The 27,639-nt window shown below is 50.9% G+C and overlaps 1 protein-coding gene across 1 annotated transcript in view; it reads left to right on the top strand.

Moving 5' to 3' along the window:
• The window catches only part of LOC121275010 (calsyntenin-3-like), a gene marked incomplete at its 3' end in the record, with an annotated part of 81,757 nt that overhangs the window by 4,250 nt on the left and 49,868 nt on the right, over nucleotides 1–27,639 (top strand). The window lies entirely within an intron of this gene.

Below are 27,639 nucleotides of genomic sequence, written 5' to 3'. Positions count from 1 at the left end.
GATTGGGATTGTGTACAGTGGGAGTGAAAGGGAAGGGGTTTGGGATAGGGATTGAGTACAATGGGAGTGAACGGGAAGGGGTTTGGATAAATTGGGATTGTGTACAGTGGGAGTGAACGGGAAGGGGTTTGGGATTGGGATTGTGTACAGTGGGAGTGAACGGGAAGGGGTTTGGGATTGAGATTGTGTACAGTGGGAGTGAATGGGAAGGGGATTGGGATTGTGTACAGTGGGAGTGAACGGGAAGGGGTTTGGGTCCATTGGGATTGTGTACAGTGGGAGTGAACGGGAAGGGGTTTGGGATTGGGATTGTGTACAGTGGGAGTGAACGGGAAGGGGATTGGGATTGGGATTGTGTACAGTGGGAGCGAACGGGAAGGGGTTTGGGATTGGGATTGTGTACAGTGGGAGTGAACGGGAAGGGGTTTGGGTCCATTGGGATTGTGTACAGTGGGAGTGAACAGGAAGGGGTTTGGGATTCAGATTGTGTACAGTGGGAGTGAATGGGAAGGGGATTGGGATTGTGTACAGTGGGAGCGAACGGGAAGGGGTTTGGGATTGGGATTGTGTATAGTGGGAGTGAACAGGAAGGGGTTTGGGATCCAGATTGTGTACAGTGGGAGTGAATGGGAAGGGGTTTGGGATTCGGATTGTGTACAATGGGAGTGAATGGGAAGTGGTCTAGGATTGGGATTGTGCAAAGTGGGAGTGAACGGGAAGGGGTTTGGGACCATTGGGATTGTGTACAGTGGGAGTGAACGGGAAGGGGTTTGGGTCTATTGGGATTGTGTACAGTGGGAGTGAACGGGAAGGGTTTTGGGTCCATTGGGATTGTGGACAGTGGGCGTGAACAGGAAGGGGTTTGGGATTGGGATTGTGTACAGTGGGAGTGAACGGGAAGGGGTTTGGGATTGGGATTGTGTACAGTGGGAGTGAACGGGAAGGGGTTTGGTTCCATTGGGATTGTGTACAGTGGGAGTGAATGGGAAGGGGCTTTGGATTGGGATTGTGTACAGTGGGAGTGAACGGAAGGGGTTTGGGATTTGGGATTGTGTACAGTGGGAGTGAATGGGAAGGGGCTTGGGATTTGGACTGTGTACTGTGGGAGTGAACGGGAAGGGGTTTGGGATTGAGATTGTGTACAATGGAGTGAACGGGAAGGGGTTTGGGATTGGGATTGTGTACAGTGGGAGTGAACGGGAAGGGGTTTGGGATTGGGATTGTGTACAGTGGGAGTGAATGGGAAGGGGTTTGGGATTGGGATTGAGTAGAATGGGAGTGAACGGGAAGGGGTTTGGATACATTGGGATTGTGTAAAATGGGAGTGAACGGGAAGGGGTTTGGGATTGAGATTGTTTACAGTGGGAGTGAACGGGAAGAGGTTTGGGATTGGGATTGTGTACAGTGGGAGTGAACGGGAAGGGGTTTGGGATTGGGATTGTGTACAGTGGGAGTGAATGGGAAGGGGATTGGGATTGGGATTGTGTACAGTGGGAGTGAACGGGAAGAGGTTTGGGATTGGGATTGTGTACAGTGCGAGTGAACAGGAAGGGGTTTGGGATTGGGATTGTGTACAGTGGGAGTGACCGGGAAGGGGTTTGGGATTGGGATTGTGTACAGTGGGAGTGAACAGGAAGGGGTTTGGGATTCGGATTGTGTACAGTGGGAGTGAACGGGAAGGGGTTTGGGATTGGGATTGTGCACAGTGGGAGTGAAGGGGAAGGGGTTTGGGACCATTGGGATTGTGCACAGTGGGAGTGAACGGGAAGGGATTTGGGATTGGGATTGTGTACAGTGGGAGTGATTGGGAAGTGGTTTGGGATTGGGATTGTGTACAGTGGGAGTGAACAGGAAGGGTTTTGGGATTGGGATTGTGCACAGTGGGAGTGAACGGGAAGGGATTTGGGATTGGGATTGTGTACAGTTGGAGTGAACGGGAAGGGCTTTGGGATTGAGATTGTGTACAGTGGGAGTGAACGGGAAGGGGTTTGGGATTGGGATTGTGTACAGTGGGAGTGAATGGGAAGAGGTTTGGGATTGGGATTGTGTACAGTGGGTGTGAACGGGAAGGGGTTTGGGACCATTGGGATTGTGCACAGTGGGAGTGAACGGGAAGGGTTTGGGATTGGGATTGTTTACAGTTGGAGTGAACAGGGAGCGGTTTGGGATTGGGATTGTGGACAGTTGGAGTGAACAGGGAGGGGTTTGGGATTAATGTAAACCGGTAATACACTGGAAGCGGTTTGGGTCCATTGGGTATATGTACAGTCGGAGTGAACGGGAAGAGGATTGGGAATGTGTTCAGTAGGAATGAACGGGGAATTGTTCAGGTTCATTGTGATTGTGTACAGTGGGAGTGAACGGGAAGGGGTTTGGGACCATTGGGATTGTGTACTTTAGGAGTGATCAGGAATCGGTTTGGATCCTTTGGGATTGTGTGCAGTGGGAGTGAACGGGAAGGGTTTTGGATCCATTGGGATTGTGGACAGTGGTAGTGAACGGGAAGGGGTTTGGGATTGGGATTGTGTACAGTGGGAGTGAACTGGAAGGTTTTTGGATCCATTGGGATTGTGTACAGTGGGAGTGATAGGGAAGGGGTCTGGGATTGGGATTGTGTACAGTGGGAGTGATAGGGAAGGGGTCTGGGACCATTGGGATTGTGTACAGTGGGAGTGATCAGGAATCGGTTTGGATCCTTTGAGTTTGTGTGCAGTGGGAGTGAACGGGAAGGGGTTTGGGACCATTGGGATTGTGTACAGTGGGAGTGAACGGGAAGGGGTTTGGGTCTATTGGGATTGTGTACAGTGGGAGTGAACGGGAAGGGTTTTGGGTCCATTGGGATTGTGGACAGTGGGAGTGAATGGGAAGGGGTTTGGGTCCATTGGGATTGTGTACAGTGGGCGTGAACAGGAAGGGGTTTGGGATTGGGATTGTGTACAGTGGGAGTGAACGGGAAGGGGTTTGGGATTGGGATTGTGTACAGTGGGAGTGAACGGGAAGGGGTTTGGTTCCATTGGGATTGTGTACAGTGGGAGTGAATGGGAAGGGGCTTTGGATTGGGATTGTGTACAGTGGGAGTGAACGGGAAGGGGTTTGGGATTGGGATTGTGTACAGTGGGAGTGAATGGGAAGGGGCTTGGGATTTGGACTGTGTACTGTGGGAGTGAACGGGAAGGGGTTTGGGATTGAGATTGTGTACAAATGGAGTGAACGGGAAGGGGTTTGGGATTGGGATTGTGTACAGTGGGAGTGAATGGGAAGGGGTTTGGGATTGGGATTGAGTAGAATGGGAGTGAACGGGAAGGGGTTTGGATACATTGGGATTGTGTAAAATGGGAGTGAACGGGAAGGGGTTTGGGATTGAGATTGTTTACAGTGGGAGTGAACGGGAAGAGGTTTGGGATTGGGATTGTGTACAGTGGGAGTGAACGGGAAGGGGTTTGGGATTGGGATTGTGTACAGTGGGAGTGAATGGGAAGGGGATTGGGATTGGGATTGTGTACAGTGGGAGTGAACGGGAAGAGGTTTGGGATTGGGATTGTGTACAGTGCGAGTGAACAGGAAGGGGTTTGGGATTGGGATTGTGTACAGTGGGAGTGACCGGGAAGGGGTTTGGGATTGGGATTGTGTACAGTGGGAGTGAACAGGAAGGGGTTTGGGATTCGGATTGTGTACAGTGGGAGTGAACGGGAAGGGGTTTGGGATTGGGATTGTGCACAGTGGGAGTGAAGGGGAAGGGGTTTGGGACCATTGGGATTGTGCACAGTGGGAGTGAACGGGAAGGGGTTTGGGATTGGGATTGTGTACAGTGGGAGTGATCAGGAATCGGTTTGGATCCTTTGGGATTGTGGACAGTGGGAGTGAACGGGATGGGGTATGGGATTGGGATTGTTTACAGTGGGAGTGAACGGGAAGGGATTTGGGATTGGGATTGTGTACAGTGGGAGTGAACGGGAAGGGCTTTGGGATTGAGATTGTGTACAGTGTGAGTGAACGGGAAGGGGATTGGGATTGGGATTGTGTACAGTGGGAGTGAACGGGAAGAGGTTTGGGATTGGGATTGTGTACAGTGCGAGTGAACAGGAAGGGGTTTGGGATTGGGATTGTGTACACTGGGAGTGACCGGGAAGGGGTTTGGGATTGGGATTGTGTACAGTGGGAGTGAACAGGAAGGGGTTTGGGATTCGGATTGTGTACAGTGGGAGTGAACGGGAAGTGGTTTGGGATTGGGATTGTGTACAGTGGGAGTGAACGGGAAGGGGTTTGGGATTGGGATTGTGTACAGTGGGAGTGAACGGGAAGGGGTTTGGGACCATTGGGATTGTGCACAGTGGGAGTGAAGGGGAAGGGGTTTGGGACCATTGGGATTGTGCACAGTGGGAGTGAACGGGAAGGGGTTTGGGATTGGGATTGTGTACAGTGAGAGTGATCAGGAATCGGTTTGGATCCTTTGGGATTGTGCGCAGTGGGAGTGAACGGGAAGGGTTTTGGGTCCATTGGGATTGTGTACAGTGGGAGTGATCAGGAATCGGTTTGGATCCTTTGGGATTGTGGACAGTGGGAGTCAACGGGAAGGGGTTTGGGACAATTGGGATTGTGTACAGTGGGAGTGAACGGGAAGGGGTTTGGGACCATTGGGATTCTGTACAGTGGGAGTGATCAGGAATCGGTTTGGATCCTTTGGGATTGTGTGCAGTGGGAGTGAACGGGAAGGGGTTTGGGTCCATTGGGATTGTGTACAGTGGGAGTGAACGGGATGGGGTATGGGATTGGGATTGTGTACAGTGGGAGTGAACGTGAAGGGATTTGGGATTGGGATTGTGTACAGTGGGAGTGAACGGGAAGGGCTTTGGGATTGAGATTGTGTACAGTGGGAGTGAACGGGAAGGGGTTTGGGATTGGGATTGTGTACAGTGGGAGTGAACGGGAAGAGGTTTGGGTTTGGGATTGTGTACAGTGGGAGTGAACAGGAAGGGGTTTGGGACTGGGATTGTGTACAGTGGGAGTGAACGGGAAGGGGTTTGGTATTGGGATTGTGTACAGTGGGAATGAACAGGAAGTGGTTTGGGATTCGGATTGCGTACAGTGGGAGTGATTGGGAAGTGGTCTGGGATTGGGATTGTTTACAGTGGGAGTGAACAGGAAGGGTTTTGGGATTGGGATTGTGCACAGTGGGAGTGAACGGGAAGGGATTTGGGATTGGGATTGTGTACAGTTGGAGTGAACGGGAAGGGCTTTGGGATTGAGATTGTGTACAGTGGGAGTGAACGGGAAGGGGTTTGGGACCATTGGGATTGTGTACAGTGGGATTTAACTGGGAAGTTGTTTGGTTCCATTGGGATTGTGTACAGTGGGAGTGAACGGGAAGGGGTTTGGGACATTGGGATTGTGCACAGTTGGAGTGAACGGGAAGGGTTTGGGATTGGGATTGTTTACAGTTGGAGTGAACAGGGAGCGGTTTGGGATTGGGATTGTGGACAGTTGGAGTGAACAGGGAGGGGTTTGGGATTAATGTAAACCGGTAATACACTGGAAGCGGTTTGGGTCCATTGGGTATATGTACAGTCGGAGTGAACGGGAAGAGGATTGGGAATGTGTTCAGTAGGAATGAACGGGGAATTGTTCAGGTTCATTGTGATTGTGTACAGTGGGAGTGAACGGGAAGGGGTTTGGGACCATTGGGATTGTGTACTTTAGGAGTGATCAGGAATCGGTTTGGATCCTTTGGGATTGTGTGCAGTGGGAGTGAACGGGAAGGGTTTTGGATCCATTGGGATTGTGGACAGTGGTAGTGAACGGGAAGGGGTTTGGGATTGGGATAGTGTACAGTGGGAGTGAACGGGAAGGTTTTTGGATCCATTGGGATTGTGTACAGTGGGAGTGATAGGGAAGGGGTCTGGGATTGGGATTGTGTACAGTGGGAGTGATAGGGAAGGGGTCTGGGACCATTGGGATTGTGTACAGTGGGAGTGATCAGGAATCGGTTTGGATCCTTTGAGTTTGTGTGCAGTGGGAGTGAACGGGAAGGCGTTTGGGATTGGGATTGTGGACAGTGGGAGTGAACGGGAAGGGAATTGGGATTGGGATTGTGTACAGTGGTAGTGAACGGGAAGGGGTTTGGGATTGGGATTGTGTACAGTGGGAGTGAACGGGAAGGGAATTGGGATTGGGACTGTGTACAGTGGGAGCGAACGGGAAGGTGTTTGGGATTGAGATTGTGTACAAAGGGAGTGAACGGGAAGGGGATTGGGATTGGGATTGTGTGCAGTGGGAGTGAACGGGAAGGGGTTTGGGATTGGGATGGTGTACATTGGGAGTGAACGGGAAGGGGTTTGGGATTGGGATTGTGTTCAGTGGGACTGAACAGGAAGGGGTTTGGGATTGGGACTGTGTACAGTGGGAGTGAACGGGAAGGTGTTTGGGATTGAGATTTTGTTCAAAGGGAGTGAACGGGAAGGGGATTGGGATTGGGATTGTGTACAGTGGGAGTGAACAGGAAGGGTTTGGGTCCATTGCGATTGTGTGCAGTGGGAGTGAACGGGAAGGGGTTTGGGATTGGGATTGTGCACAGTGGGAGTGAACGGGAAGGGGTTTGGGTCCATTGGGATTGTGTACAGTGGGAGTGAACGGGAAGTGGTTTGGGATGGGATTGTGTACAGTGGGAGTGAACAGGAAGGGGTTTGGGATTGGGATTGTGTACAGTTGGAGTGAACTGGGAGGGGTTTGGGATTAATGTAAACCGGTAAGACACTGGAAGGGGTTTGGGTCCATTGGGTAGATGTACAGTGGGAGTGAACGGGAAGAGGATTGGGAATGTGTTCAGTAGGAATGAATGGGGAATTGTTCAGGTTCATTGTGATTGTGTATAGTCGGAGTGAACGGATTGGGGTTATGATTGGGATTGTGGTCAGTGGGAGTGAACGGGAATGGAATTGGGATTGGGATTGTGTACACTGGGAGTGAATGGGAAGGGTTTTGGGATTGGGATTGTGTACAGTGGGAGTGAACGGGAAGGGGTTTTGGATTGGGATTGTGTACAGTGGGAGTGAATGGGAAGGGATTTGGGATTGGGATTGTGTACAGTGGGAGTGAATGGGAAGGGATTTGGGATTGGAATTGTGTACAATGGGAGTGACATGGAAGGAGATTGGGATTGTGTACGGAGGGAGTGAAAGTGAACGGGATTGGGATTGTGTACAGTGGGATTGAATAGGAAGTGGTTTGGGTCTTTTGGAATAGTGTACAGTCGGAGTGAATGGGAAGGAGTTTGGGTCCTGTGGGATTGTGTGCAGTGGGAGTGAACCGGAAGGGGTTTGGGATTGGGATGGTGCACAGTGGGAGTGAACGGGAAGGTGTTTAGGTCCATTGGGTTTGTGTACAGTAGGAGTGAACTGGAAGTGGTTTGGGATTGGGATTGTGCACAGTGGGAGTGAACGGGAAGGGGTTGGGTCCATTGGGATTGTGTACAGTGGGAGTGAACGGGAAGAGGATTGGGAATGTGTTCAGTAGGTATGAATGGGGAATTGTTCAGGTTCATTGTGATTGTGTATAGTGGGAGTGAACGGAATGGGGTTATGATTCAGATTGTGGTCAGTGGGAGTAAACCGGAATGGAATTGGGATTGGGATTGTGTACAGTGGGAGTGAATGGGAAGGGATTTGGGATTGGAATTGTGTACAATGGGAGTGACATGGAAGGAGATTGGTATTGTGTACGGAGGGAGTGAAAGTGAACGGGACTGGGATTGTGTACAGTTGGATTGAATGGGAAGTGGTTTGGGTCTTTTGGAATAGTGTACAGTCGGAGTGAATGGGAAGGAGTTTGGGTCCTGTGGGATTGTGTGCAGTGGGAGTGAACCGGAAGGGGTTTGGGATTGGGATTGTGCACAGTGGGAGTGAACGGGAAGGGGTTTGGGACCATTGGGATTGTGTACAGTGGGAGTGATCAGGAATCGGTTTGGATCCTTTGGGATTGTGTGCAGTGGGAGTGAACGGGAAGGGTTTTGGGCCCATTGGCATTGTGCACAGTGGGAGTGAATGGGAAGGGATTTGGGATTGGAATTGTGTACAGTGGGAGTGAATGGGAAGGGATTTGGGATTGGAATTGTGTACAATGGGAGTGACATGGAAGGAGATTGGGATTGTGTACGGAGGGAGTGAAAGTGAACGGGATTGGGATTGTGTACAGTGGGAGTGAACGGGAGGGGGTTTGGGATTGGGATTGTGTACAGTGGGAGTGAATGGGAAGGGGTTTGGTATTGGGATTGTGTACAGTGGGAGTGAACGGGAAGGGGTTTGGGTCGATTGGGATTGTGTACAGTGGGAGTGGACAGGAAGGGGATGGGATTAGGATTGTGTACAGTGGGAGTGAACGGGAAGGGGTTTGGGATTGGGATTGCGTACAGTGGGAGTGAACGGGAAGGGGTTTGGGATTTGGATTATGTACAGTGGGAGTGAACGGGAAGGGGTTTGGGTCCATTGGGATTGTGTATGGTGGGAGTGAATGGGAAGGGGTTTGGGATTGGGATTGTGTACAGTGGGAGTGAACGGGAAGGGGTTTGGGATTGGGATTGTGTACAGTGGGAGTGAACAGGAAGGGGTTTGGGATTGGGATTGTGCACAGTGGGAGTGAACGGGAAGGGATTTGGGATTGGGACTGTGTACAGTGGGAGCGAACGGGAAGGTGTTTGGGATTGAGATTGTGTACAATAGGAGTGAACGGGAAGGGGATTGGGATTGGGATTGTGTGCAGTGGGAGTGAACGGGAAGGGATTTGGGATTGGGATGGTGGACATTGGGAGTGAACGGGAAGGGGTTTGGGATTGGGATTGTGTTCAGTGGGACTGAACAGGAAGGGGTTTGGGATTGGGACTGTGTACAGTGGGAGTGAACGGGAAGGTGTTTGGGATTGAGATTTTGTTCAAAGGGAGTGAACGGGAAGGGGATTGGGATTGGGATTGTGTACAGTGGGAGTGAACAGGAAGGGTTTGGGTCCATTGCGATTGTGTGCAGTGGGAGTGAACGGGAAGGGGTTTGGGATTGGGATTGTGCACAGTGGGAGTGAACGGGAAGGGGTTTGGGTCCATTGGGATTGTGTACAGTGGGAGTGAACGGGAAGTGGTTTGGGATGGGATTGTGTACAGTGGGAGTGAACAGGAAGGGATTTGGGATTGGGATTGTGTACAGTTGGAGTGAACCGGGAGGGGTTTGGGATTAATGTAAACCGGTAAGACACTGGAAGGGGTTTGGGTCCATTGGGTATATGTACAGTGGGAGTGAACGGGAAGAGGATTGGGAATGTGTTCAGTAGGAATGAATGGGGAATTGTTCAGGTTCATTGTGATTGTGTATAGTCGGAGTGAACGGATTGGGGTTATGATTGGGATTGTGGTCAGTGGGAGTGAACGGGAATGGAATTGGGATTGGGATTGTGTACACTGGGAGTGAATGGGAAGGGGTTTGGGATTGGGTTTGTGTACAGTGGGAGTGAACGGGAAGGGGTTTGGTTCCATTGGGATTGTGTACAGTGGGAGTGAATGGGAAAGGGTTTGTGGGTTCATTGGGATTGTGTACAGTGGGAGTGAATGGGAAGGGATTTGGGATTGGGATTGTGTACAGTGGGAGTGAATGGGAAGGGATTTGGGATTGGAATTGTGTACAATGGGAGTGAACGGGAAGGGATTTGGGATTGGAATTGTGTACAATGGGAGTGACATGGAAGGAGATTGGGATTGTGTACGGAGGGAGTGAAAGTGAACGGGATTGGGATTGTGTACAGTGGGATTGAATAGGAAGTGGTTTGGGTCTTTTGGAATAGTGTACAGTCGGAGTGAATGGGAAGGAGTTTGGGTCCTGTGGGATTGTGTGCAGTGGGAGTGAACCGGAAGGGGTTTGGGATTGGGATGGTGCACAGTGGGAGTGAACGGGAAGGTGTTTAGGTCCATTGGGATTGTGTACAGTGGGAGTGAACTGGAAGTGGTTTGGGATTGGGATTGTGCACAGTGGGAGTGAACGGGAAGGGGTTGGGTCCATTGGGATTGTGTACAGTGGGAGTGAACGGGAAGAGGATTGGGAATGTGTTCAGTAGGTATGAATGGGGAATTGTTCAGGTTCATTGTGATTGTGTATAGTGGGAGTGAACGGAATGGGGTTATGATTAAGATTGTGGTCAGTGGGAGTAAACCGGAATGGAATTGGGATTGGGATTGTGTACAGTGGGAGTGAATGGGAAGGGATTTGGGATTGGAATTGTGTACAATGGGAGTGACATGGAAGGAGATTGGTATTGTGTACGGAGGGAGTGAAAGTGAACGGGACTGGGATTGTGTACAGTGGGATTGAATGGGAAGTGGTTTGGGTCTTTTGGAATAGTGTACAGTCGGAGTGAATGGGAAGGAGTTTGGGTCCTGTGGGATTGTGTGCAGTGGGAGTGAACCGGAAGGGGTTTGGGATTGGGATTGTGCACAGTGGGAGTGAACGGGAAGGGGTTTGGGACCATTGGGATTGTGTACAGTGGGAGTGATCAGGAATCGGATTGGATCCTTTGGGATTGTGTGCAGTGGGAGTGAACGGGAAGGGTTTTGGGCCCATTGGCATTGTGCACAGTGGGAGTGAATGGGAAGGGATTTGGGATTGGAATTGTGTACAGTGGGAGTGAATGGGAAGGGATTTGGGATTGGAATTGTGTACAATGGGAGTGAACGGGAAGGGGTGGGCTCCATTGGCATTGTGTACAGTGGAAGTGAACGGGAAGGGGATTGGGATTGTGTACAGTGGGAGTGAATGGGAAGGGGTTTGGGATTGGGATTGTGTACAGTGCGAGTGAATGGGAAGGGGTTTGGGATTGGGATTGTGTACAGTGGGAGTGAACAGAAAGGGGTTTGGGATTGGGATTGTGTACAGTGGGAGTGAATGGGAAGTGGTTTGGGATTTGGATTATGTACAGTGGGAGTGAACGGGAAGGGGTTTGGGTCCATTGGGATTGTGTACAGTGGGAGTGAACAGGAAGGGGTTTGGGATTAGGATTGTGTACAGTGGGAGTGAACGGGAAGGGGTTTGGGATTGGGATTGTGTACAGTGGGAGTGAACGGGAAGGGGTTTGGGATTGGGATTGTGTACAGTAGGAGTGAACGGGAAGGGGTTTGGGATTGGGATTGTGTACAGTGGGAGTGAACGGGAAGGGGTTTGTGATTAGGATTGTGTACAGTGGGAGTGAATGGGAAGGGGTTTGGGTCCATTGGGATTGTGTACAGTGGGAGTGAACAGGAAGGGGTTTGGGTCCATTGGGATAGTGTACAGTGGGAGTGAACGGGAAGGGGTTTGGGATTGGGATTGTGTACAGTGGGAGTGAACGGGAAGGAATTTGGGATTGGGATTGTGTACAGTGGGAGTGAACGGGAAGGGATTTGGGATTGGGATTGTGTACAGTGGGAGTGAATGGAAGAGGTTTGGGTCCATTGGGATTGTGTACAGTGGGAGTGAACAGGAAGGGGTTTGGGTCCATTGGGATTGTGTACAGTGGGAGTGAACGGGAAGGGGTTTGGGATTTGGATTGTGTACAGTGGGAGTGAACGGGAAGGGGATTGGGATTGTGTACAGTGGGAGTGAACGGGAAGGGGTTTGGGATTGGGATTGTGGACAGTGGGAGTGAACGGGAAGGTGTTTGGGATTGGGATTGTGTACAGTGGGAGTGAACGGGAAGTGGTTTGGGATTGGGATTGTGTACAGTGGGAGTGAACGGGAAGGGTTTTGGGTCCATTGGGATTGTGTACAGTGGGAGTGAACGGGAAGGGGTTTGGGTCCATTGGGATTGTGTACAGTGGGAGTGAACGGGAAGGGGTTTGGGATTGGGATTGTGTACAGTGGGAGTGAAAAGGAAGGGGTTTGGGATTGGGATTGTGTACAGTGGGAGTGAACGGGTTGGGGTTTGGGATTGGGATTGTGTACGGTGCGAGTGAACGGGAAGGGGTTTGGGTCCATTGGTATTGTGTACAGTGGGAGTGAACGGGAAGGGGTTTGGGATTGGGATTGTGTACAGTGGGAGTGAACGGGAAGGGGTTTGCGATTGGTATTGTGTACAGTGGGAGTGAACGGGAAGGGGTTTGGGATTGGTATTGTGTACAGTGGGAGTGAACGGTAAGGGAATTGGGATTGGGATTGTGTACAAAGGGAGTGAACGGGAGGGGGATTGGGATTGGGATTGTGTACAGTGGGAGTGAACGGGAAGGGGTTTGGGTCCATTGGGATTGTGTACAGAGGGAGTGAACGGGAAGGTGTTTGGGATTGAGATTGTGTTCAAAGGGAGTGAACGGGAAGGGGTTTGGGATTGGGATTGTTTACAGTGCGAGTGAACAGGAAGGGATTTGGGATGGGGATTGTGGACAGTGGGAGTGAACGGGAAGGGGTTTGGGATTGGGATTGTGTACAGTGGGAGTGAACGGGAAGGGGTTTGGTTCCATTGGGATTGTGTACAGTGTGAGTGAACAGGAAGGGATTTGGGATGGGGATTGTGGACAGTGGGAGTGAACGGGAAGGGCTTTGGGATTGGGATTGTGTACAGTGGGAGTGAACGGGAAGGGGTTTGGGATTGGGATTGTGTTCAGTGGGAGTGAACAGGAAGGGGTTTGGGATTGGGATTGTGTACAGTGGGAGTGAACGGGAAGGGGATTGGGGATTGGTATTGTGTACAATGGGAGTGAACGGGAAGGGGTTTGGGATTGGGATGGTGTACATTGGGAGTGAACGGGAAGGGGTTTGGGATTGGGATTGTGTTCAGTGGGACTGAACAGGAAGGGGTTTGGGATTGGGACTGTGTACAGTGGGAGTGAACGGGAAGGTGTTTGGGATTGAGATTTTGTTCAAAGGGAGTGAACGGGAAGGGGATTGGGATTGGGATTGTGTACAGTGGGAGTGAACAGGAAGGGTTTGGGTCCATTGCGATTGTGTGCAGTGGGAGTTAACGGGAAGGGGTTTGGGTCCATTGGGATTGTGTATAGTGGGAGTGAACGGGAAGGGGTTTGCGATTGGGATTGTGTTCAGTGGGACTGAACAGGAAGGGGTTTGGGATTGGGATTGTGTACAGTGGGAGTGAACGGGAAGGGGTTTGGGTCCATTGGGATTGTGTACAGTGGGAGTGAACGGGAAGGGGTTTGGGATTGGGATTGTGCACAGTGGGAGTGAACGGGAAGGGGTTTGGGTCCATTGGGACTGTGTACAGTGGGAGTGAACGGGAAGTGGTTTGGGATGGGATTGTGTACAGTGGGAGTGAACAGGAAGGGGTTTGGGATTGGGATGTGTACAGTTGGAGTGAACCGGGAGGGGTTTGGGATTAATGTAAACCGGTAAGACACTGGAAGGGGTTTGGGTCCATTGGGTATATGTACAGTGGGAGTGAACGGGAAGAGGATTGGGAATGTGTTCAGTAGGAATGAATGGGGAATTGTTCAGGTTCATTGTGATTGTGTATAGTCGGAGTGAACGGATTGGGGTTATGATTGGGATTGTGGTCAGTGGGAGTGAACGGGAATGGAATTGGGATTGGGATTGTGTAGACTGGGAGTGAATGGGAAGGGGTTTGGGATTGGGATTGTGTACAGTGGGAGTGAACGGGAAGGGGTTTGGTTCCATTGGGATTGTGTACAGTGGGAGTGAATGGGAAGGGGTTTTGGATTGGGATTGTGTACAGTGGGAGTGAATGGGAAGGGATTTGGGATTGGAATTGTGTACAATGGGAGTGACATGGAAGGAGATTGGGATTGTGTACGGAGGGAGTGAAAGTGAACGGGATTGGGATTGTGTACAGTGGGATTGAATAGGAAGTGGTTTGGGTCTTTTGGAATAGTGTACAGTCGGAGTGAATGGGAAGGAGTTTGGGTCCTGTGGGATTGTGTGCAGTGGGAGTGAACCGGAAGGGGTTTGGGATTGGTATTGTGTACAGTGGGAGTGAACGGGAAGGGGTTTGGGATTGGTATTGTGTACAGTGGGAGTGAACGGTAAGGGAATTGGGATTGGGATTGTGTACAAAGGGAGTGAACGGGAGGGGGATTGGGATTGGGGTTGTGTACAGTGGGAGTGAACGGGAAGGGGTTTGGGTCCATTGGGATTGTGTACAGAGGGAGTGAACGGGAAGGTGTTTGGGATTGAGATTGTGTTCAAAGGGAGTGAACGGGAAGGGGTTTGGGATTGGGATTGTTTACAGTGCGAGTGAACAGGAACGGGTTTGGGATTGGGATTGTGTACAGTGGGAGTGAACGGGAAGGGGTTTGGTTCCATTGGGATTGTGTACAGTGTGAGTGAACAGGAAGGGATTTGGGATGGGGATTGTGGACAGTGGGAAGTGAACGGGAAGGGCTTTGGGATTGGGATTGTGTACAGTGGGAGTGAACGGGAAGGGGTTTGGGATTGGGATTGTGTTCAGTGGGAGTGAACAGGAAGGGGTTTGGGATTGGGATTGTGTACAGTGGGATGTGAACGGGAAGGGGATTGGGGATTGGTATTGTGTACAATGGGAGTGAACGGGAAGGGGTTTGGGATTGGGATTGTGTACAGTGGGAGTGAACGGGAAGGGGTTTGGCATTGGGATCGTGTACAATGGGACTGAACAGGAAGGGGTTTGGTTCCATTGGGATTGTGTGCAGTGGGAGTGAACGGGAAGGTGTTTGGGATGAGATTTTGTTCAAAGGGAGTGAACGGGAAGGGGATTGGGATTGGGATTGTGTACAGTGGGAGTGAACAGGAAGGGTTTGGGTCCATTGCGATTGTGTGCAGTGGGAGTTAACGGGAAGGGGTTTGGGTCCATTGGGATTGTGTATAGTGGGAGTGAACGGGAAGGGGTTTGGGTCCATTGGGATTGTGTACAGTGGGAGTGAACGGAAAGGGGTTTGGGTCCTTTGGGACTGTGTACAGAGGGAGTGAATGGGATGGGGATTGGTACCATTGGGATTATGCACAGTGGGATTGAACCAGAAATTGTTTGGGATTGGGACTGTGCACAGTGGGAGTGACGGGAAGGGGTTTGGGTACATTGTGATTGTGCACAGTGCGAGTGAATGGGAAGTGGTTTGGGATGGGATTGTGTACAGTGGGAGTGAACTGGAAGGGGTTTGGGATTGGGATTGTGTACAGTTGGAGTGAATCGGGAGGGGTTTGGGATTAATGTAAACCGGTAAGACACTGGAAGGGGTTTGGGTCCATTGGGTATATGTACAGTGGGAGTGAACGGGAAGAGGATTGGGAATGTGTTCAGTAGGAATGAATGGGGAATTGTTCAGGTTCATTGTGATTGTGTATAGTCGGAGTGAACGGATTGGGGTTATGATTGGGATTGTGGTCAGTGGGAGTGAACGGGAATGGAATTGGGATTGGGATTGTGTACATTGGGAGTGAATGGGAAGGGGTTTGGGCGCAATGGGATTGTGTACAGTGGAAGTGAACGGGAAGGGGTTTGGTTCCACTGGGATTTTGTACAGTGGGAGTGAACGGGAAGGGGTTTGGGATTGGGATTGTGTACAGTGGGAGTGAATGGGAAGGGATTTGGGATTGGAATTGTGTACAATGGGAGTGACATGGAAGGAGATTGGGATTGTGTACGGAGGGAGTGAAAGTGAACGGGATTGGGATTGTGTACAGTGGGATTGAATAGGAAGTGGTTTGGGTCTTTTGGAATAGTGTACAGTCGGAGTGAATGGGAAGGAGTTTGGGTCCTGTGGGATTGTGTGCAGTGGGAGTGAACCGGAAGGGGTTTGGGATTGGGATGGTGCACAGTGGGAGTGAACGGGAAGGTGTTTAGGTCCATTGGGATTGTGTACAGTGGGAGTGAACTGGAAGTGGTTTGGGATTGGGATTGTGCACAGTGGGAAGTGAACGGGAAGGGGTTGGGTCCATTGGGATTGTGTACAGTGGGAGTGAACGGGAAGAGGATTGGGAATGTGTTCAGTAGGTATGAATGGGGAATTGTTCAGGTTCATTGTGATTGTGTATAGTGGGAGTGAACGGAATGGGGTTATGATTAAGATTGTGGTCAGTGGGAGTAAACCGGAATGGAATTGGGATTGGGATTGTGTACAGTGGGAGTGAATGGGAAGGGATTTGGGATTGGAATTGTGTACAATGGGAGTGACATGGAAGGAGATTGGTATTGTGTACGGAGGGAGTGAAAGTGAACGGGACTGGGATTGTGTACAGTGGGATTGAATGGGAAGTGGTTTGGGTCTTTTGGAATAGTGTACAGTCGGAGTGAATGGGAAGGAGTTTGGGTCCTGTGGGATTGTGTGCAGTGGGAGTGAACCGGAAGGGGTTTGGGATTGGGATTGTGCACAGTGGGAGTGAACGGGAAGGGGTTTGGGACCATTGGGATTGTGTACAGTGGGAGTGATCAGGAATCGGTTTGGATCCTTTGGGATTGTGTGCAGTGGGAGTGAACGGGAAGGGTTTTGGGCCCATTGGCATTGTGCACAGTGGGAGTGAATGGGAAGGGATTTGGGATTGGAATTGTGTACAGTGGGAGTGAATGGGAAGGGATTTGGGATTGGAATTGTGTACAATGGGAGTGAACGGGAAGGGGTGGGCTCCATTGGCATTGTGTACAGTGGAAGTGAACGGGAAGGGGATTGGGATTGTGTACAGTGGGAGTGAATGGGAAGTGGTTTGGGATTTGGATTATGTACAGTGGGAGTGAACGGGAAGGGGTTTGGGTCCATTGGGATTGTGTACAGTGGAATTGAACGGGAAGGGGTTTGGGATTAGGATTGTGTACAGTGGAAGTGAACGGGAAGGGGTTTGGGATTGGGATTGTGTACAGTGGGAGTGAATGGGAAGGGGTTTGTGTCCATTGGGATTGTGTACAGTGGGAGTGAACAGGAAGGGGTTTGGGATTAGGATTGTGTACAGTGGGAAGTGAACGGGAAGGGGTTTGGGATTGGGATTGTGTACAGTGGGAGTGAACGGGAAGGGGTTTGGGATTGGGATTGTGTACAGTAGGAGTGAACGGGAAGGGGTTTGGGATTGGGATTGTGTACAGTGGGAGTGAACGGGAAGGGGTTTGTGATTAGGATTGTGTACAGTGGGAGTGAATGGGAAGGGGTTTGGGTCCATTGGGATTGTGTACAGTGGGAGTGAACAGGAAGGGGTTTGGGTCCATTGGGATAGTGTACAGTGGGAGTGAACGGGAAGTGGATTGGGATTGGGATTGTATACAGTGGGAGTGAACGGGAAGGGGTTTGGAATTGGGATTGTGTACAGTGGGAGTGAACGGGAAGGGGTTTGGGATTGGGATTGTGTACAGTGGGAGTGAACGGGAAGGGGTTTGGGTCCATTGGGATTGTATACAGTGGGAGTGAACGGGAAGGGGTTTGGGATTAGGATTGTGTACAGTGGGAGTGAACGGGAAGGGGTTTGGGATTGGGATTGTGTACAGTGGGAGTGAACGGGAAGGGGTTTGTGTCCATTGGGATTGTGTACAGTGGGAGTGAACGGGAAGGGGTTTGGGATTGGGATTGTGTACAGTGGGAGTGAACGGGAAGGGGTTTGGGATTGGGATTGTGTACAGTAGGAGTGAACGGGAAGGGGTTTGGGATTGGGATTGTGTACAGTGGGAGTGAACGGGAAGGGGTTTGTGATTAGGATTGTGTACAGTGGGAGTGAATGGGAAGGGGTTTGGGTCCATTGGGATTGTGTACAGTGGGAGTGAACAGGAAGGGGTTTGGGTCCATTGGGATAGTGTACAGTGGGAGTGAACGGGAAGTGGATTGGGATTGGGATTGTATACAGTGGGAGTGAACGGGAAGGGGTTTGGAATTGGGATTGTGTACAGTGGGAGTGAACGGGAAGGGGTTTGGGATTGGGATTGTGTACAGTGGGAGTGAACGGGAAGGAATTTGGGATTGGGATTGTGTACAGTGGGAGTGAACGGGAAGGGATTTGGGATTGTGATTGTGTACAGTGGGAGTGAATGGGAAGGGGTTTGGGTCCATTGGGATTGTGTACAGTGGGAGTGAACAGGAAGGGGTTTGGGTCCATTGGGATAGTGCACAGTGGGAGTGAACGGGAAGGGGTTTGGGATTTGGATTGTGTACATTGGGAGTGAACGGGAAGGGGATTGGGATTGTGTACAGTGGGAGTGAACGGGAAGGGGTTTGGGATTGGGATTGTGGACAGTGGGAGTGAACGGGAAGGTGTTTGGGATTGGGATTGTGTACAGTGGGAGTGAACGGGAAGTGGTTTGGGATTGGGATTGTGTACAGTGGGAGTGAACGGGAAGGGTTTTGGGTCCATTGGGATTGTGTACAGTGGGAGTGAACGGGAAGTGGTTTGGGATTGGGATTGTATAGAGTGGGAGTGAACAGGAAGGGGTTTGGGATTGGGATTGTGTACAGTGGGATTGAACGGGAAGGGGATTGGGGATTGGTATTGTGTACAATGGGAGTGAACGGGAAGGGGTTTGGGATTGGGATGGTGTACATTGGGCGTGAACGGGAAGGGGTTTGGGATTGGGATTGTGTTCAGTGGGACTGAACAGGAAGGGGTTTGGGATTGGGACTGTGTACAGTGGGAGTGAACGGGAAGGTGTTTGGGATTGAGATTTTGTTCAAAGGGAGTGAACGGGAAGGGGATTGGGATTGGGATTGTGTACAGTGGGAGTGAACAGGAAGGGTTTGGGTCCATTGCGATTGTGTGCAGTGGGAGTTACCGGAAGGGGTTTGGGTCCATTGGGATTGTGTATAGTGGGAGTGAACGGGAAGGGGTTTGCGATTGGGATTGTGTTCAGTGGGACTGAACAGGAAGGGGTTTGGGATTGGGATTGTGTACAGTGGGAGTGAACGGGAAGGGGTTTGGGTCCATTGGGATTGTGTACAGTGGGAGTGAACAGGAAGGGATTGGGATGGGGATTGTGGACAGTGGGAGTGAACGGGAAGGGCTTTGGGATTGGGATTGTGTACAGTGGGAGTGAACGGGAAGGGGTTTGGGATTGGGATTGTGTTCAGTGGGAGTGAACAGGAAGGGTTTTGGGATTGGGATTGTGTACAGTGGGAGTGAACGGGAAGGGGATTGGGGATTGGTATTGTGTACAATGGGAGTGAACGGGAAGGGGTTTGGGATTGGGATGGTGTACATTGGGAGTGAACGGGAAGGGGTTTGGGATTGGGATTGTGTTCAGTGGGACTGAACAGGAAGGGGTTTGGGATTGGGACTGTGTACAGTGGGAGTGAACGGGAAGGTGTTTGGGATTGAGATTTTGTTCAAAGGGAGTGAACGGGAAGGGGATTGGGATTGGGATTGTGTACAGTGGGAGTGAACAGGAAGGGTTTGGGTCCATTGCGATTGTGTGCAGTGGGAGTTAACGGGAAGGGGTTTGGGTCCATTGGGATTGTGTATAGTGGGAGTGAACGGGAAGGGGTTTGCGATTGGGATTGTGTTCAGTGGGACTGAACAGGAAGGGGTTTGGGATTGGGATTGTGTACAGTGGGAGTGAACGGGAAGGGGTTTGGGTCCATTGGGATTGTGTACAGTGGGAGTGAACGGGAAGGGGTTTGGGATTGGGATTGTGCACAGTGGGAGTGAACGGGAAGGGGTTTGGGTCCATTGGGACTGTGTACAGTGGGAGTGAACGGGAAGTGGTTTGGGATGGGATTGTGTACAGTGGGAGTGAACAGGAAGGGGTTTGGGATTGGGATTGTGTACAGTTGGAGTGAATGGGGAGGGGTTTGGGATTAATGTAAACCGGTAAGACACTGGAAGGGGTTTGGGTCCATTGGGTATATGTACAGTGGGAGTGAACGGGAAGAGGATTGGGAATGTGTTCAGTAGGAATGAATGGGGAATTGTTCAGGTTCATTGTGATTGTGTATAGTCGGAGTGAACGGATTGGGGTTATGATTGGGATTGTGGTCAGTGGGAGTGAACGGGAATGGAATTGGGGTTGGGTTTGTGTACAGTGGGAGTCAACGGCAAGGGGTTTGGGATTGGGATTGTGTACAGTGGGATTTAACGGGAAGGGGTTTGGTTCCTTTCGGATTGTGTACAGTGGGAGTGAATGGGAAGTGCTTTGGGTCCATTGGGATTGTGTACAGTGGGAGTAAACGGGAAGGGTTTTGGGATTGGAATTGTGTACAATGGGAGTGACATGGAAGGAGATTGGGATTGTGTACGGAGGGAGTGAAAGTGAACGGGATTGGGATTGTGTACAGTGGGATTGAATAGGAAGTGGTTTGGGTCTTTTGGAATAGTGTACAGTCGGAGTGAATGGGAAGGAGTTTGGGTCCTGTGGGATTGTGTGCAGTGGGAGTGAACCGGAAGGGGTTTGGGATTGGGATGGTGCACAGTGGGAGTGAACGGGAAGGTGTTTAGGTCCATTGGGATTGTGTACAGTGGGAGTGAACTGGAAGTGGTTTGGGATTGGGATTGTGCACAGTGGGAGTGAACGGGAAGGGGTTGGGTCCATTGGGATTGTGTACAGTGGGAGTGAACGGGAAGAGGATTGGGAATGTGTTCAGTAGGTATGAATGGGGAATTGTTCAGGTTCATTGTGATTGTGTATAGTGGGAGTGAACGGAATGGGGTTATGATTAAGATTGTGGTCAGTGGGAGTAAACCGGAATGGAATTGGGATTGGGATTGTGTACAGTGGGAGTGAATGGGAAGGGATTTGGGATTGGAATTGTGTACAATGGGAGTGACATGGAAGGAGATTGGTATTGTGTACGGAGGGAGTGAAAGTGAACGGGACTGGGATTGTGTACAGTGGGATTGAATGGGAAGTGGTTTGGGTCTTTTGGAATAGTGTACAGTCGGAGTGAATGGGAAGGAGTTTGGGTCCTGTGGGATTGTGTGCAGTGGGAGTGAACCGGAAGGGGTTTGGGATTGGGATTGTGCACAGTGGGAGTGAACGGGAAGGGGTTTGGGACCATTGGGATTGTGTACAGTGGGAGTGATCAGGAATCGGTTTGGATCCTTTGGGATTGTGTGCAGTGGGAGTGAACGGGAAGGGTTTTGGGCCCATTGGCATTGTGCACAGTGGGAGTGAATGGGAAGGGATTTGGGATTGGAATTGTGTACAGTGGGAGTGAATGGGAAGGGATTTGGGATTGGAATTGTGTACAATGGGAGTGAACGGGAAGGGGTGGGCTCCATTGGCATTGTGTACAGTGGAAGTGAACGGGAAGGGGATTGGGATTGTGTACAGTGGGAGTGAATGGGAAGTGGTTTGGGATTTGGATTATGTACAGTGGGAGTGAACGGGAAGGGGTTTGGGTCCATTGGGATTGTGTACAGTGGGAGTGAACGGGAAGGGGTTTGGGATTAGGATTGTGTACAGTGGGAGTGAACGGGAAGGGGTTTGGGATTGGGATTGTGTACAGTGGGAGTGAACGGGAACAGGTTTGTGTCCTTTGGGATTGTGAACAGTGGGAGTGAACAGGAAGGTGTTTGGGATTGGGATTGTGTACAGTGGGAGTGAACGGGAAGGGGTTTGGGATTGGGATTGTGTACAGTGGGAGTGAACGGGAAGGGGTTTGGGATTGGGATTGTGTACAGTGGGAGTGAACGGGAAGGGGTTTGGGATTGGGATTGTGTACAGTGGGAGTGAACGGGAAGGGGTTTGTGATTAGGATTGTGTACAGTGGGAGTGAATGGGAAGGGGTTTGGGTCCATTGGGATTGTGTACAGTGGGAGTGAACAGGAAGGGGTTTGGGTCCATTGGGATTGTGTACAGTGGGAGTGAACGGGAAGTGTTTTGGGATTGGGATTGTATACAGTGGGAGTGAACGGGAAGGGGTTTGGAATTGGGATTGTGTACAGTGGGAGTGAACGGGAAGGGGTTTGGGATTGGGATTGTGTACAGTGGGAGTGAACGGGAAGGAATTTGGGATTGGGATTGTGTACAGTGGGAGTGAACGGGAAGGGATTTGGGATTGGGATTGTGTACAGTGGGAGTGAATGGGAAGGGGTTTGGGTCCATTGGGATTGTGTACAGTGGGAGTGAACAGGAAGGGGTTTGGGTCCATTGGAATTGTGTACAGTGGGAGTGAACGGGAAGGGGTTTGGGATTTGGATTGTGTACAGTGGGAGTGAACGGGAAGGTGTTCGGGTCCATTGGGATTGTGTACAGTGGGAGTGAACGGGAAGGGGTTTGGGATTGGGATTGTGGACAGTGGGAGTGAACGGGAAGGTGTTTGGGATTGGGATTGTGTACAGTGGGAGTGAATGGTAAGGGGTTTGGGATTGGGATTGTGTACAGGGGAAGTTAACGGGAAGGGTTTTGGTTCCATTGGGATTGTTTACAGTGGGAGTGACGTGAAGGGGTTTGGGACAATTGTGATTGTGTACAGTGGGAGTGAACAGGAAGGGGTTTGGGATTGGGATTGTGTACAGTGGGAGTGAACGGGAAGGGGATTGGGGATTGGTATTGTGTACAATGGGAGTGAACGGGAAGGGGTTTGGGATTGGGATGGTGTACATTGGGAGTGAACGGGAAGGGGTTTGGGATTGGGATTGTGTTCAGTGGGACTGAACAGGAAGGGGTTTGGGATTGGGACTGTGTACAGTGGGAGTGAATGGGAAGGGGTTTGGGTCCATTGGGATTGTGTACAGTGGGAGTGAACAGGAAGGGGTTTGGGTCCATTGGGATAGTGCACAGTGGGAGTGAACGGGAAGGGGTTTGGGATTTGGATTGTGTACATTGGGAGTGAACGGGAAGGGGATTGGGATTGTGTACAGTGGGAGTGAACGGGAAGGGGTTTGGGATTGGGATTGTGGACAGTGGGAGTGAACGGGAAGGTGTTTGGGTCCATTGTGATTGTGTACAGTGGGAGTGAACGGTAAGCGGTTTGGGATTGGGATTGTGTACAGTGGGAGTGAACGGGAAGGGTTTTGGGTCCATTGGGATTGTGTACAGTGGGAGTGAACGGGAAGGGGTTTGGGATTGGGATTGTGTTCAGTGGGAGTGAACAGGAAGGGGTTTGGGATTGGGATTGTGTACAGTGTAAGTGAACGGGAAGGGTTTTGGCTTTGGTATTGTGTACAATGGGAGTGACCAGGAAGGGGTTTGGGCGCATTGGGATTGTGTACAATGGGAGTGAAGGGGAAGGGGTTTGGGATTGGGATTGTGTTCAGTGGGACTGAACAGGAAGGGGTTTGGGATTGGGACTGTGTACAGTGGGAGTGAACGGGAAGGTGTTTGGGATTGAGATTTTGTTCAAAGGGAGTGAACGGGAAGGGGATTGGGATTGGGATTGTGTACAGTGGGAGTGAACAGGAAGGGTTTGGGTCCATTGCGATTGTGTGCAGTGGGAGTTAACGGGAAGGGGTTTGGGTCCATTGGGATTGTGTATAGTGGGAGTGAACGGGAAGGGGTTTGCGATTGGGATTGTGTTCAGTGGGACTGAACAGGAAGGGGTTTGGGATTGGGATTGTGTACAGTGGGAGTGAACGGGAAGGGGTTTGGGTCCATTGGGATTGTGTACAGTGGGAGTGAACAGGAAGGGATTTGGGATGGGGATTGTGGACAGTGGGAGTGAACGGAAGGGCTTTGGGATTGGGATAGTGTACAGTGGGAGTGAACGGGAACGTGTTTGGGATTTGGATTGTGTTCAGTGGGAGTGAACATGAAGGGTTTTGGGCATTGGGATTGTTACAGTGGGAGTGAACGGGAAGGGGATTGGGGATTGGTATTGTGTACAATGGGAGTGAACGGGAAGGGGTTTGGGATTGGGATGGTGTACATTGGGAGTGAACGGGAAGGGGTTTGGGATTGGGATTGTGTTCAGTGGGACTGAACAGGAAGGGGTTTGGGATTGGGACTGTGTACAGTGGGAGTGAACGGGAAGGTGTTTGGGATTGAGATTTTGTTCAATGGGAGTGAACGGGAAGGGGTTTGGGATTGGGATTGTGTACAGTGGGAGTGAACGGAAGGGGGTTTGGTCATTGCGATTGTGTGCAGTGGGAGTTAACGGGAAGGGGTTTGGGTCCATTGGGATTGTGTATAGTGGGAGTGAACGGGAAGGGGTTTGCGATTGGGATTGTGTTCAGTGGGACTGAACAGGAAGGGGTTTGGGATTGGGATTGTGTACAGTGGGAGTGAACGGGAAGGGGTTTGGGTCCATTGGGATTGTGTACAGTGGGAGTGAACGGGAAGGGGTTTGGGATTGGGATTGTGCACAGTGGGAGTGAACGGGAAGGGGTTTGGGTCCATTGGGACTGTGTACAGTGGGAGTGAACGGGAAGTGGTTTGGGATGGGATTGTGTACAGTGGGAGTGAACAGGAAGGGGTTTGGGATTGGGATTGTGTACAGTTGGAGTGAATCGGGAGGGGTTTGGGATTAATGTAAACCGGTAAGACACTGGAAGGGGTTTGGGTCCATTGGGTATATGTACAGTGGGAGTGAACGGGAAGAGGATTGGGAATGTGTTCAGTAGGAATGAATGGGGAATTGTTCAGGTTCATTGTGATTGTGTATAGTCGGAGTGAACGGATTGGGGTTATGATTGGGATTGTGGTCAGTGGGAGTGAACGGGAATGGAATTGGGATTGGGATTGTGTACACTGGGAGTGAATGGGAAGGGGTTTGGGATTGGGATTGTGTACAGTGGGAGTGAACGGGAAGGGGTTTGGTTCCATTGGGATTGTGTACAGTGGGAGTGAATGGGAAGGGGTTTTGGATTGGGATTGTGTACAGTGGGAGTGAATGGGAAGGGATTTGGATTGGAATTGTGTACAATGGGAGTGACATGGAAGGAGATTGGGATTGTGTACGGAGGGAGTGAAAGTGAACGGGATTGGGATTGTGTACAGTGGGATTGAATAGGAAGTGGTTTGGGTCTTTTGGAATAGTGTACAGTCGGAGTGAATGGGAAGGAGTTTGGGTCCTGTGGGATTGTGTGCAGTGGGAGTGAACCGGAAGGGGTTTGGGATTGGGATGGTGCACAGTGGGAGTGAACGGGAAGGTGTTTAGGTCCATTGGGATTGTGTACAGTGGGAGTGAACTGGAAGTGGTTTGGGATTGGGATTGTGCACAGTGGGAGTGAACGGGAAGGGGTTGGGTCCATTGGGATTGTGTACAGTGGGAGTGAACGGGAAGAGGATTGGGAATGTGTTCAGTAGGTATGAATGGGGAATTGTTCAGGTTCATTGTGATTGTGTATAGTGGGAGTGAACGGAATGGGGTTATGATTAAGATTGTGGTCAGTGGGAGTAAACCGGAATGGAATTGGGATTGGGATTGTGTACAGTGGGAGTGAATGGGAAGGGATTTGGGATTGGAATTGTGTACAATGGGAGTGACATGGAAGGAGATTGGTATTGTGTACGGAGGGAGTGAAAGTGAACGGGACTGGGATTGTGTACAGTGGGATTGAATGGGAAGTGGTTTGGGTCTTTTGGAATAGTGTACAGTCGGAGTGAATGGGAAGGAGTTTGGGTCCTGTGGGATTGTGTGCAGTGGGAGTGAACCGGAAGGGGTTTGGGATTGGGATTGTGCACAGTGGGAGTGAACGGGAAGGGGTTTGGGACCATTGGGATTGTGTACAGTGGGAGTGATCAGGAATCGGTTTGGATCCTTTGGGATTGTGTGCAGTGGGAGTGAACGGGAAGGGTTTTGGGCCCATTGGCATTGTGCACAGTGGGAGTGAATGGGAAGGGATTTGGGATTGGAATTGTGTACAGTGGAGTGAATGGGAAGGGATTTGGGATTGGAATTGTGTACAATGGGAGTGAACGGGAAGGGGTGGGCTCCATTGGCATTGTGTACAGTGGAAGTGAACGGGAAGGGGATTGGGATTGTGTACAGTGGGAGTGAATGGGAAGTGGTTTGGGATTTGGATTATGTACAGTGGGAGTGAACGGGAAGGGGTTTGGGTCCATTGGGATTGTGTACAGTGGGAGGTAACGGGAAGGGGTTTGGGATTAGGATTGTGTACAGTGGGAGTGAACGGGAAGGGGTTTGGGATTGGGATTGTGTACAGTGGGAGTGAACGGGAAGGGGTTTGTGTCCATTGGGATTGTGTACAGTGGGAGTGAACAGGAAGGGGTTTGGGATTAGGATTGTGTACAGTGGGAGTGAACGGGAAGGGGTTTGGGATTGGGATTGTGTACAGTGGGAGTGAACGGGAAGGGGTTTGGGATTGGGATTGTGTACAGTAGGAGTGAACGGGAAGGGGTTTGGGATTGGGATTGTGTACAGTGGGAGTGAACGGGAAGGGGTTTGTGATTAGGATTGTGTACAGTGGGAGTGAATGGGAAGGGGTTTGGGTCCATTGGGATTGTGTACAGTGGGAGTGAACAGGAAGGGGTTTGGGTCCATTGGGATAGTGTACAGTGGGAGTGAACGGGAAGTGGATTGGGATTGGGATTGTATACAGTGGGAGTGAACGGGAAGGGGTTTGGAATTGGGATTGTGTACAGTGGGAGTGAACGGGAAGGGGTTTGGGATTGGGATTGTGTACAGTGGGAGTGAACGGGAAGGAATTTGGGATTGGGATTGTGTACAGTGGGAGTGAACGGGAAGGGGTTTGGGATTGGGATTGTGTACAGTGGGAGTGAATGGGAAGGGGTTTGGGTCCATTGGGATTGTGTACAGTGGGAGTGAACAGGAAGGGGTTTGTGTCCATTGGTATCGTGTACAGTGGGAGTGAACGGGAAGGGGTTTGGGATTTGGATTGTGTACAGTGGGAGTGAACGGAAGGGGATTGGGATTGTGTACAGTGGGAGTGAACGGGAAGGGGTTTGGGATTGGGATTGTGGACAGTGGGAGTGAACGGGAAGGTGTTTGGGATTGGGATTGTGTACAGTGGGAGTGAACGGGAAGTGGTTTGGGATTGGGATTGTGTACAGTGGGAGTGAACGGGAAGGGTTTTGGGTCCATTGGGATTGTGTACAGTGGGAGTGAACGGGAAGGGGTTTGGGATTGGGATTGTGTTCAGTGGGAGTGAACAGGAAGGGGTTTGGGATTGGGATTGTGTACAGTGGGAGTGAACGGGAAGGGGATTGGGGATTGGTATTGTGTACAATGGGAGTGAACGGGAAGGGGTTTGGGATTGGGATGGTGTACATTGGGAGTGAACGGGAAGGGGTTTGGGATTGGGATTGTGTTCAGTGGGACTGAACAGGAAGGGGTTTGGGATTGGGACTGTGTACAGTGGGAGTGAACGGGAAGGTGTTTGGGATTGAGATTTTGTTCAAAGGGAGTGAACGGGAAGGGGATTGGGATTGGGATTGTGTACAGTGGGAGTGAACAGGAAGGGTTTGGGTCCATTGCGATTGTGTGCAGTGGGAGTTAACGGGAAGGGGTTTGGGTCCATTGGGATTGTGTATAGTGGGAGTGAACGGGAAGGGGTTTGCGATTGGGATTGTGTTCAGTGGGACTGAACAGGAAGGGGTTTGGGATTGGGATTGTGTACAGTGGGAGTGAACGGGAAGGGGTTTGGGTCCATTGGGATTGTGTACAGTGGGAGTGAACAGGAAGGGATTTGGGATGGGGATTGTGGACAGTGGGAGTGAACGGGAAGGGCTTTGGGATTGGGATTGTGTACAGTGGGAGTGAACGGGAAGGGGTTTGGGATTGGGATTGTGTTCAGTGGGAGTGAACAGGAAGGGGTTTGGGATTGGGATTGTGTACAGTGGGAGTGAACGGGAAGGGGATTGGGGATTGGT

The sequence above is a fragment of the Carcharodon carcharias genome, assembly GCF_017639515.1.
Source record: "Carcharodon carcharias isolate sCarCar2 chromosome 40 unlocalized genomic scaffold, sCarCar2.pri SUPER_40_unloc_1, whole genome shotgun sequence".
NCBI lineage: Eukaryota > Metazoa > Chordata > Chondrichthyes > Lamniformes > Lamnidae > Carcharodon > Carcharodon carcharias.
The sequence above is the reverse complement of the archived record's forward strand: the minus strand, read 5'-3'. Positions and strand labels throughout refer to the sequence as shown.